The 12,789-nt window shown below is 42.2% G+C and overlaps 1 protein-coding gene across 2 annotated transcripts in view; it reads right to left on the bottom strand.

Moving 5' to 3' along the window:
- The window catches only part of MCTP1 (multiple C2 and transmembrane domain containing 1), an 857,273-nt gene that overhangs the window by 220,568 nt on the left and 623,916 nt on the right, over positions 1–12,789 (bottom strand). The window lies entirely within an intron of this gene.

Below are 12,789 nucleotides of genomic sequence, written 5' to 3'. Positions count from 1 at the left end.
AGGACAGATTACAGCTACAATATAGTTATCAGAGCTGTGTCTATTAACGAGCCATGCCCCTGTGTGTCCATCACATGACCAGGACAGATTACAGTTACAATATAGTTATCAGAGCTGTGTCTATTAACGAGCAATGCACCGGTGTGTCTATCACATGACCAGGACAGATTACAGTTACAATATAGTTATCAGAGCTGTGTCTATTAACGAGCCATGCACCTGTGTGTCCATCACATGACCAGGACAGATTACAGCTACAATATAGTTATCAGAGCTGTGTCTATTAACGAGCAATGCACCGGTGTGTCTATCACATGACCAGGACAGATTACAGTTACAATATAGTTATCAGAGCTGTGTCTTTTAACGAGCCATGCACCTGTGTGTCCATCACATGACCAGGACAGATTACAGCTACAATATAGTTATCAGAGCTGTGTCTATTAACGAGCCATGCACCTGTGTGTCCATCACATGACCAGGACAGATTACAGTTACAATATAGTTATCAGAACTGTGTCTTTTAACGAGCCATGCCCCTGTGTGTCCATCACATGACCAGGACAGATTACAGTTACAATATAGTTATCAGAGCTGTGTCTATTAACGAGCCATGCCCCTGTGTGTCTATCACATGACCAGGACAGATTACAGTTACAATATAGTTATCAGAACTGTGTCTTTTAACGAGCCATGCCCCTGTGTGTCCATCACATGACCAGGACAGATTACAGTTACAATATAGTTATCAGAGCTGTGTCTATTAACGAGCCATGCCCCTGTGTGTCCATCACATGACCAGGACAGATTACAGCTACAATATAGTTATCAGAGCTGTGTCTTTTAACGAGCCATGCACCTGTGTGTCCATCACATGACCAGGACAGATTACAGTTACAATATAGTTATCAGAGCTGTGTCTATTAACGAGCCATGCCCCTGTGTGTCCATCACATGACCAGGACAGATTACAGTTACAATATAGTTATCAGAGCTGTGTCTATTAACGAGCAATGCACCGGTGTGTCTATCACATGACCAGGACAGATTACAGTTACAATATAGTTATCAGAGCTGTGTCTTTTAACGAGCCATGCACCTGTGTGTCCATCACATGACCAGGACAGATTTTTATCAACTGAAAGTAAACAATGAATGACAGAATGTAGAGGAATTGATACTTAAAGTACATTGGAAAATTGTGTAACTTTTTATCATACAAAAAAAATAACATTTATATTGATGAACCCCAAATACATCTTTAGGCTATGTTCACACGGAGTATTTTGGGGGAGGAATATCTGCCTCAAAATTCCGTTTGGAAGTTTGAGGCAGATTTTCCTCTCCCTGCACGCCGATTTTCGCGGCGATTTTCGCGCCGTTTTTCGCCCGCGGCCATTGAGCGCCGCGGGCATAAAACCCAGCGAAATACGCTTTCTCTGCCTCCCATTGAAGTCAATGGGAGGTCAGAGGCGGAAACGCCCCAAGATAGGGCATGTGGCTTCTTTTTCCCACGTGGCAGTTTTACTGCTCGCGGGAAAAAGACGCCGACGCCTCCCATTGAAATCAATGGGAGGCGTTTTCGGGCCGTTTTTGCCGAGTTTTGCGACGCGGTTTCCACGTCAAAAAACTCGGCAAAATACTCTGTGTGAACATAGCCTTAATTATTATTTGTCTTTGTTGAATTCAATAGAACAAAATCTGCAAAGACAAAAAGAAGTTCTAACAATAATCAAGCAAGGTCAATCTAAGTATTTGTAATGTTTTCTACAATGCCCTCCACACAAAGACTTCCCACCGGGCTAGGTCCATGAAGGATACAGGTGTGTCCAATTGAAAATGGCTAAGCAAAGTAAGGCAGAAGAAATGCGACCAGCAGTAAGCTTTCTATATCTTTATCATCCTGAAGACAGTGTATCAAAATACATGTAAATAATCTCCTTGTAAAGCTGGCCAATCAATCTTTTTTCCACAGCGCACTGGCCATGTAAAACCATGAATGTACTCTTTGACTGCCAAAGAGCAAGTCACTATCTGACAAGTGGCTGCTTGAGTATCAAGGATGAGGTTTCAGGGTAACGGAGAATAACCTTTGGATTTTATTTTTTGCCCATGGTCACACATAACAAATTAAATCCTTTCCTGCCTGAGCACACTTAATATAGGGAAGGAACATGATACAGAAGGAAAAGTATTTATTATTCTTTCAACTTGCTTGTTCATGGATGTCAGCGGCCATATACAACAGAGTACGTCTTGATTATGAGATAAGAACATAAACTCTTGTTACACCGCTTCCAGCCATCCAAAACACGCAGTCATCTCGCTTCCTCTTGTATTTTAGGACGGAATCACAAAGAGAATTTTAATTTTATTGTGACAAAACAAAATTGTAATTAAGGAAAAAAAAAACATGAAATTCCACTCAATAAAGTCGAGTTCCCATGATATATTTTGACAATAACGTAGTAGATGCTCAAGTATAGGCACATGAAAACTGGGCAGCTAAAGTTTTTTAGTTTTTTTTTCCAAATGAATGCCAGTGCAGATTTGTATCTTACTTGATTAGTATTATAGATTACTGTATTTATTTAGGTCACTATACTGTACACTTAAATGGGTCGTAGGAGATGAATGTTTTGTTTTTTTTAGAAACAGTGCCAGTCTTTTCCATTGGTTGTGTCTGGTACTGCAGCTCAGACCCATTCAAGTGAATGAAAGTGAGCTGCAATACGAGACACAGCCAATAGAGAAGTGTGGCACTATTCCTGGATAACTAAAAGGAGATCCTGTTTTTCTAATCTCTTAAATTTATTTAAGGCTCTGTTCACACCCCGTTTATAGGCTACGTAGTAGGGTATGTATGAATAGTAAAAAAAAGGATCCTACTATACTCATAGGTTTATATGTGCCAAACGTATGCCAAAACAGTTTCCTTTCGGCATATCTTTGACATATAAACAGCTGGATCCCAATACAAAAAAAAATCCTGCGTTTTATAATATTTTTTTTCAAAGGCAGAAGTACAGTATGCATATAGTTGCATTCAGTTGGGGCATATGTTTGGGCCACAGTCTTCAAAATGCCAGACATAATGCCAAGATCCAGTGTGAATCTTCTGTAAGGGCACGTCCAGACCTGGCGGAATTGCTGTTGTATTCCGCTGCGGACAGTCTGCAGTGGAATTCTCCTGCGGCCGTTTTTTTACAGTTGTTTCAATAAATTTTTAGGCAAGTTAGTTCAGACGTTGCGGAAAACTCTGCTGCGAACCATAGGCTGCGGTGCAGAATTTTCCCTCCGCAGAATGCACTGTCTGTTGTGGAGAAGAAGCGGAATTTCACTGCGGATTTCAGCCTTTGCAATGCAAAAACTGAAATCTGTGGCAAGTCCTCTGTGTTTTCTGCAATGTCTGAATTACCTGTCAAATATGCAAATGTTGCTGCAGATTCGTTGTGTAATTGGCCCAAATCTGCACCAACATTTGCAGTGGAAAAACTCTGCCATGTGTGCCCTAAATGTGTGATAAATTGAGAAACATAAAATAAAATAATAAAAAGTTAATAACAAATGGATCATATAGGTGATTATTACACATGTATATTTTTATCTTAAACAATTGCATTGATCCTCAGATCATGACCGGTGAGGCAGATACGAGGCACGTGGTTGTGGAAATCTCATTTTTATAAACTATGGAATGGTTGTTACAATAAGTAAACAGGTACTACACTATTTTATGTGAGATCATGGTGAATAGAGGTAATAGGATTCATATATTGATGTATTTATGTATTATTAGTAACATACAACTGCAGGGGGCACTCTTACATTTTTCTGGCCTCAAGAACTGACTACAGACGGCAGAAACAAATGTAAATCTGGTAGACTGTACAGATTTCTAGCGCTTTAATAATGCATAAGCCAGAAGTCGTAATAGCCTTGTTCTTATCAGCAGGAAGATCTCTAAACATCTCCTATAATGAGGCAATGTATGCAAACAAAAATCTAATTCGTACTCTGTGTAAAATACAAGCAAACACGAGCGGCAGTGGATTTCCTTTGATGAAATTTGACTGTGACCACGTCTGCAGTGACAACTTGGACACACCGTGACATCAAGGGCTCAGACTTGTCCCCAGCACGGCGTGTTTGGAGGTGATCATGAAATCTAGCGGAATTAGCCCAAGCAAACACCCCTGAGGTGATAACTGGAAGCCACACTGAGAGTTTGCCTCAATACATGAAAATAAACATGAATTTCCCAGCACTCCAGATGCAGTAAAAGTCGCCACAAACACGGTCACACCGGGGGATAATCTATTCCTGCTAATTAACACGCAGTCGTGCACAACACATGGAAACGGTTTCATAAGTTGTTGCACAGAGCTCACTCAGAACTGCAGCAATGCAAACAACTAATAGATACTCGAGACGGAGGAGTGGGAGAAAGGAGTGTAAAATATGCGCCACTTGTAAATAAAACCTCACACATTACTTGCAAGTTTATACATTAGAGATAGAAGTCATTTTCATGCTGCCGTTAGACACATCAAGATCTAATGAGTAGCCCTGAGATCTCCTGTCATGTTAATGTAAGCATTACGCTTAATATTCTGGCACGCCGCAACATTAAATGGCACCATATTTACCGTGTCTACATAAATGCACAATAATGAGCTATGTAGGGCAGGCACTCAATTTTAAGGGGGGGATTAAAAAAAAATTCAGACATGATGTCGTACTTGGAAAAAAGATTTGTATTTAATACTTATTATTGGTGTATTAAAGCAATACGTCCTCACTGATAGAGACGTCTGAGTAAACAAAGTCATCTATTTAATGCTTCAATCCAAAGGAAAGATAGGTTTGTAATAATCGTTATGATGGCGAATCTGCTGACATTGGGAAATATTCCATTTAACACAAGGGGATGTCGGGTGCATCATGGGTTATGTGCTGCTGTGAGACACTAGCTGGCATTATGCCATCCATTAGCAATGTCATTTTATTTTTTTATTTTTTTTACTGATTTCTCATTTTCTTTCCATCTAAATGTTCACTTCTGTCTCTTTATTTCTCAGAAAAATTGAATATTTAAAAAAATAAAATATGTTGTTGTGTCTGTTCTTTCTAAATGGACCGTACGGACTTCTCTTAATAAACAATATTAAAGGCATTTTCTGAAAAATATTCTTAATTTAAATATTTCTCAAATTCTCTATCAACTGCTCTATGCACATTACCACTATTTTGTTGTTTGCAGTCTGTCCCCAGTACAAGCACATGTCCTCCCAACGTCCATTACTGGTTCTAGCTTCTAGGGCAGTGGTTCCCAACCAGTGGTTCAGTAGCCACATGTGGCTCGCAACCCCCTACTGTGTGGTTCACCATGGGAACCCTGAGTTATAACCATATGCTCTTGCTACAGTATGACATCCACATTAACAATATTACAGACATATCCTAGCGCCAGAAAAGTGTTAAATTTCAAAACTAAAATATTTACCTGTAAATTTAAATTTTATTATTTTGTGTTTCTCTATTTTTACCTAAGTGTAGTTCCTGGCCATTACCCAAAATTTAATGTGGCTCACAAAGGGATAAAAGGTTGAGGACCGCTGTTCTATGGTGTAGCCTCCCTGCTCTGTTCTCTACTAGGCCCATATGTGAATTATTGTCTGTGACCACAGCAGTTGGGTCTGTAAGGAGAATAGACACCATGGCCACTGAGACAGGAAGAGATGTCATTTGATTGACAGTTGAAGACAGGAACACATCAGTTGCAGCAGAAGGGAACATCACACAGAAAAGGACTGCAATCATGTTACATGACATTTTGGGTCTGGTAAAATAACTTTTTGTCGCTGAATTTAGGCTTATCAAAGGCTATGTACACTTTAAAATATATATATATATATCTATCACTGTGCTTGATGCAACTTTTTAAATACTTTTTATAAATAATTATTTTTACTTTTTGAGATACAGCTGCTTTGTATTCTATATACAGAGCAGCCGTATCTTGCGCTGAGACCTGAATCCGTCAGGTCAGCGAGACTGACGGGTTCAGTCTCAGCGGGTTCTTTTTAATAAAAAGTATTTCGAAAGTTGCATCAAGAATATTATTAATTATTTTTTTTAAAAGTGTACATAGCCTTTTTTATAAAAGGAAGGCACTTGAGGACAACAGTGGGAATGTGTGAGCTTAGACCACCATGTGACAGTGACCATATGACAGTAATCTTATAGAGCACCAGCCAAAATATTTTAGAAGATGATAAACGTGGAATTTTCCTTTAGGCCCCATGCACACGAACGTGCTTTTGCGGCCGCAATTCCCCCCGAAAATCCACGGGTGAATTGAGGTCCCATTCATTTCTATGGGCCCATGCACATGACCTTTTCCACGGTCCATGCATTACCGCAGAGCCTGGACTGCAAAAAGATAGGACATGTCTTATTACGGCCGCATCTTGCGGTGCAGGCTCATTGAAATTAATGCACGTGGCCTTGTGAATGGCCCGAGATTTGCGGGCGGCCCGTGGCCGACCCGAACATCACTGACGTGCACATGGCTACGGTTGTGTGCATGAGGCCTTAGGCTTGGTCCACATGCACAGGATTTTTGTGCTGCAAATTCCTTACATATTTTGCAGTAAGTCTGTTGCAAATTTTGCGTCGGATTCACTGTGGATTTCGCCCCTGCTACATTGAAACGGGTGAAATGTGTGCTGAAAATTGGCAACAGGAATTGACATGCTGCGGATTTTCAAATATGCACCGCATGTCGACAGTGGCGGATTAAGTAGACTATGGGCCCTGGGCTGTTACCCAAACTTGGGCCCCCCTTCTCCCCCGCCGAGCCGTAACACTACCTTTTTGTGCAAGCATTAACAAATGGGTGTTACGATTCGCCTTGTCAAAGGGCTGTGTCCCTACATACTGACAGTCTCCAACCATCGCTGACAGTATCACACTGTGCAGGGACACATCCTCCTAACAAGGGGAATGGTAACACCCATTTGTCTATCAGTCCTGTACAGCACAAAGACTTTTAGTGAAACACAAGGATTTCCTATAATAAACACGTCAGGAGAGGTGACAGATTCTCTATAAATCCAGTGACTCACATGTGACGACTCCTCAGATTCTGGTAACTTTTTTCCTCTTTTCTTCTCCATCCGGTCCAGACTTCATGACGACTTCTCCCGGCCATGACCCATTTCTGCAGAATTTGCCACTCAGATGTCTTCTGTTGCTCACTTTTCCAACATTTCTACACCTATAAACGAAAACAAAATGATCATGGTGCCACAGACTGTGCCTCTAACTATAATAGCACCAAACACTGCGCCCCTGAATATAACTGTGTTAAACACTGCATAGTAAAGCACCACGTGCACAAAGGCCCCTGTATATAGCATCACACACATCCCCCTGTATATAGCGTCACACACACACCCCCCTGTATATAGCGTCACACACACATCCCCCTGTATATAGTGTCACACACACATCCCCTGTATATAGCATCACACACATCCCCCTGTATATAGCGTCACACACACATCCCCCTGTATATAGCGTCACACACATCCCCCTGTATATAGCGTCACACACACACATCCCCCTGTATATAGCGTCACACACACATCCCCCTGTATATAGCATCACACACACAGCCCCTGTATATAGCATCACACACACACAGCCCCTGTATATAGCATCACACACACACAGCCCCTGTATATAGCGTCACACACATCCCCCTGTATATAGCGTCACACACATCCCCCTGTATATAGCGTCACACACACAGCCCCTGTATATAGCGTCACACACACAGCCCCTGTATATAGCATCACACACACACACACACACACAGCCCCTGTATATAGCATCACACACATCCCCCTGTATATAGCGTCACACACACACATCCCCCTGTATATAGCGTTACACACACACATCCTCCTGTATATAGCATCACACACATCCCCCTGTATATAGCGTCACACACAGCCCCCCCTGTATATAGCATCACACACATCCCCCTGTATATAGCGTCACACACACATCCCCCTGTATATAGCGTCACACACATCCCCCTGTATATAGCGTCACACACAGCCCCCCCTGTATATAGCGTCACACACAGCCCCCCCTGTATATAGCATCACACACAGCCCCCTGTATATAGCATCACACACACACAGCCCCTGTATATAGCATCACACACACACAGCCCCTGTATATAGCATCACACACACAGCCCCTGTATATAGCATCACACACACACACAACCCCTGTATATAGCATCACACACACACACAACCCCTGTATATAGCATCACACACACATCCCCTGTATATAGCGTCACACACACATCCCCCTGTATATAGTGTCACACACATCCCCCTGTATATAGCGTCACACACATCCCCCTCTATATAGCGTCACACACATCCCCCTGTATATAGCGTCACACACAGCCCCCCCTGTATATAGCATCACACACATCCCCCTGTATATAGCGTCACACACACATCCCCCTGTATATAGCGTCACACACAGCCCCCCTTGTATATAGCGTCACACACAGCCCCCCTGTATATAGCGTCACACACAGCCCCCTGTATATAGCATCACACACACAGCCCCTGTATATAGCATCACACACACAGCCCCTGTATATAGCATCACACACACAGCCCCAGTATATAGCATCACACACACACACACAGACCCTGTATATAGCATCACACACACACAGCCCCTGTATATAGCATCACACACACACACACACACACAGCCCCTGTATATAGCATCACACACACACACAGCCCCTGTATATAGCATCACACACACACACACACACACACACAGCCCCTGTATATAGCATCACACACACACACACACACACAGCCCCTGTATATAGCATCACACACACACACACACACACACACACACACACACACACACACACACACACACACACAGCCCCTGTATATAGCATCACACACAGCAGTAATGAAGGGAGGGAGTGAGTTATGGAAGAATGAAGGGAGGGAAGAACAGATGGAGGGAGGGAGTGATGAAGGGATGGGGGTTTGGAAAAGCACTCACCAGCCTGGAGCGCTGTGTAAAAACTTGACTGGTGGGCGGGCCTTCTTCCCTGCAGATATTCTGCTCCTTCACTGTGATAGACGGACCTGATTGGTGGGTGGGGGTCACATGGGCACGACGTCATCAAAGGTCCTTTAGCCTTCAATTCGAAAGCACATTTATGTAGAGGTAACGTTCACTATCCCGGCTAAGCCCGCCCCGAATTGTTCTGCCTGCACCTTTTCTCTGCAGTGACAGTTAGCGCTGCATAGTTTTTACGATTATGTGCAGTTCGGGAAGCAATGGGCCCCCTGGGTGCCTCGGGCCCCGGGCGACCGCCCGAAATGCCCATATGATGATCCGCCATTGCATGTCGATATCCGTGTGGAAAAAGTCTGAAGCATGTAAAGTGTCATTCACTTACCTGGTACTGTAATCCACTGCGGATTTTGTGTGCACAAATCTAGATGTAAAATGTTTCATATTTTCATCCCGTGTGGACCTTTAAAGTACTGTAAATATTGGGACTTCATTCAAAGGAAGTGTGAGTTGGTTTTAGAACAATTCACTAGTATAGGGTTATCGATGTGATTTCTCTCTATTTTTTAATAAGCGTTTTGACAACACTCCATCAACTGGAGATAATAGGGAACTTGAAATTTCCCTGCAACCCAGTTTTATAATGCTCCCACCAATATTTAGTAAATTTTCCCTACAGGTTGAGCTACTAAAACTAGCACTCAGCAGAGAGCAAGAAACTGACTACTATAGGCATAGTATTATCACAAGTGACATATAAAAGAAAAAATTGCAAGAAAACCATGTTTAAAACCATACAACTAAAGAAGGCCTAGGGATCTTCTGACTGCCTTTACTCCATGCTTCAAAGCTCTTTTTATATGAGGGTAGTAATATACTGTATGTTGTATTAGAGCTTATCCAAATGGTGATAACCTGTTTAATAATATCTGTTTAATACCTGTTTAAATTCAATCGTAGCATAAATACCGCAGATTTTCCGCAACGGATTTCATTGCAGAAAATCTGCAGCATATTGCTGTAGTAGCAAAGTGGTTGAGATTTGAACGGATCTCATCCACAAGCTTAAAAAAACCACCGAAAAACCATCTATATATTGATCTGCTGTACGTTTTTTTAATCCGCAGATGTTGCGATTTTTGCAGCGGAAAAGCTGCGATTCCGCAGCAAAAATCGCAACTTACCCAGATCTCTCTGCTCCTGCGTCCAGCCCGGCCTTCGGGGATGACGTTTCATCCTATGTGACTGTTGCAGTGGCTGAAGCAGTCACATGGGATGAAACGTCATCCCAGGAGGCTGGGATGCAGGACGTCAGAAGGACACGTCGCCATGTCTACGGGTAAGTATGAGCTTTTTTTTCTTTAGCAGAGAAAGGCTCCAGTGAACGGAGCTGAAACGTTGCACGGGCAGTAAAGTACCCACTTTTTTCACCCTCAATATTGGAGTTGCTGCTCATTCTTTGGATTCCTATATATATATATATATATATATATATATATATATATATATATATATATATATATATATATATATATATATATATACACACCCATTGTTAAGCCATAACATTAAAAACACTGACACATGAAGTGATTAACTTTGATTATTTTGTTACAATGGTACATGTTAAGGTGGGAATATATCAGGCAGCAAGTGAACAGTCAGTTCTTGAAGTTGATTTATTGGAAGCAGGAAAATGGGCAAGTGTAAGAATCTGAGCGACTTTGACATGGACCAAATTTTGATGTACAGACCACTGAACGGCAGTTCTTGTGTAGTCTTACCGGTATGCAGCGGCAGTTACCTGCCAAAAGGAGGACAAAACGTAGACCGGCGACAGGGACATGGGCACACAAAGCAGTATAATGTACCCTGCCGCACAAAAAAATTGTTAAGGGAATGGTGTGCGGAACATGAAATAGAGTTCAAGGAGTTGACTTGGCATCCAAATTCCCCAAATTTCAATCCGATTAAGCACCTGTGGGATGTGCTGGACAAAGAAGTCCGATCCTTGAAAGCCCTACCTCACAACTTACAGGACTGCTAACGTCTTCATAACAGATGTCACAGGACACCTTCAGAGGTGTTAGGGATTCTAAGCCTTGACGGTTTGGAGCTGTTTTGGCGGCATGAAGGGGACCTACATAATATTCAGCAGGTGGTTTTAATGTTATTGTCGATCGGTGTGTGTATATACACTATATGGACAAAAGTATTGAGACACACCTCTTAATCATTGAATTCAGGTGTTTCATTCAGTTCCATTGCCACAGGTATATAAAATCCAGCACCTAGCCATGCATTCTGCCTTTACAAAATATTTGCAAAATAATTGGTCATGCTAAAGAGCTCATTGTATTCCAGCGTGGTACTGTAATAGAATGCCACCGTTACAGCAAGTCAGTTTATAAAATTTGTTACCCGGCTAGATATTCCACGATCACCTTAGAGTGGTATTATTGCAAAGTGGAAACGATTAGGAAACAGAGCAAGTCAGCCACGAACTGGCAGACTATATAAAGTTACAGAGTGGGGCACCAATTGCTAAGGCGCATAGTACATAAAAGTTATCAACGCTCTGCTGACTCAATAATTGCAGAGATCCTAACCCCCTATAGCATTAACATCCGCACAAAAACTGTGCCCCGGGAGCTTCATTGCATAGGTTTCTATGGCCGAGCAGCAGCATGCAAGTCTTACATAACCAAGCACAATGCCAGGCATTGGATGGAGGGTTGAAAAGCACACCGCCACTGGACTCTGGAGCAGTGGAAACGTGTTCTGTGGAGTGACGAATCACGCTTCTCTATCTGGCAGTCTGATGGACGAGTCTGGGTTTAGTGACAATTTGGTATAATGTATGCTTCCAACAGTTTGGGGAAGACCCTTATCTGTTCCAGCATGACTGCGCCCCAGTGCAAAAAGCAAGGTCCATAATGGCATGGTTGGGTGAGTTTGGTGTAGTAGAACTTGATTGGCCCTCTCAGAGATCTGACCTCAACCCCATCCAACACCTTTGGAATGAACTAGAATGGAGATTGCGAGCCAGGCCGTCTCGTCCAACATCAGTGCCTGACCTCTCAAAGGCTCTTCTGGATAAATAAGCAAAATTTCCCACTGACACACTCCATAATCTTGTAGAAAGCCTTCCCAGAAGAGTGAAAGCTGATTTACTTGCAAAAAGGAGGGACCAACTCTATATTAAAGCCTATGGACTTAGAATGGGATGTCATAAAATCGACTGTAGGTGTAATGTGTAAGTGTCCCAATACTTTTGTATATATATATATATATATATATATATATATATATACATACATACACTGTATATATAAATTTGCTTTGCGATATACACAATAGGAAGAGTGTAAAGGAGTATACAGCAGATAAGTAGAACCCATATAAATGGCCCATGTGTTGTCAAGTGGCTGGAATATACTTCATCTTTGTGTGCTGGGTTTGTGTAACTCTTTATTAAGCAGCTACAAATGATCACATCTATAGGGAAGGTCCATAAAAGTTAAACGTGTCCTCTCAGAAAACAAATGTTCTGCGGTCCTCACACGTTATGGTTTTTTCTCAAGATTGCTTTCATTATCTCTATTATACTTCCTACCAAGAGGTAACTCCCCCACAGCACAGCTG

The sequence above is a fragment of the Rhinoderma darwinii genome, chromosome 1, assembly GCF_050947455.1.
Source record: "Rhinoderma darwinii isolate aRhiDar2 chromosome 1, aRhiDar2.hap1, whole genome shotgun sequence".
Lineage (NCBI taxonomy): Eukaryota > Metazoa > Chordata > Amphibia > Anura > Rhinodermatidae > Rhinoderma > Rhinoderma darwinii.
This window is presented reverse-complemented; position numbering and strand designations above follow the sequence as displayed.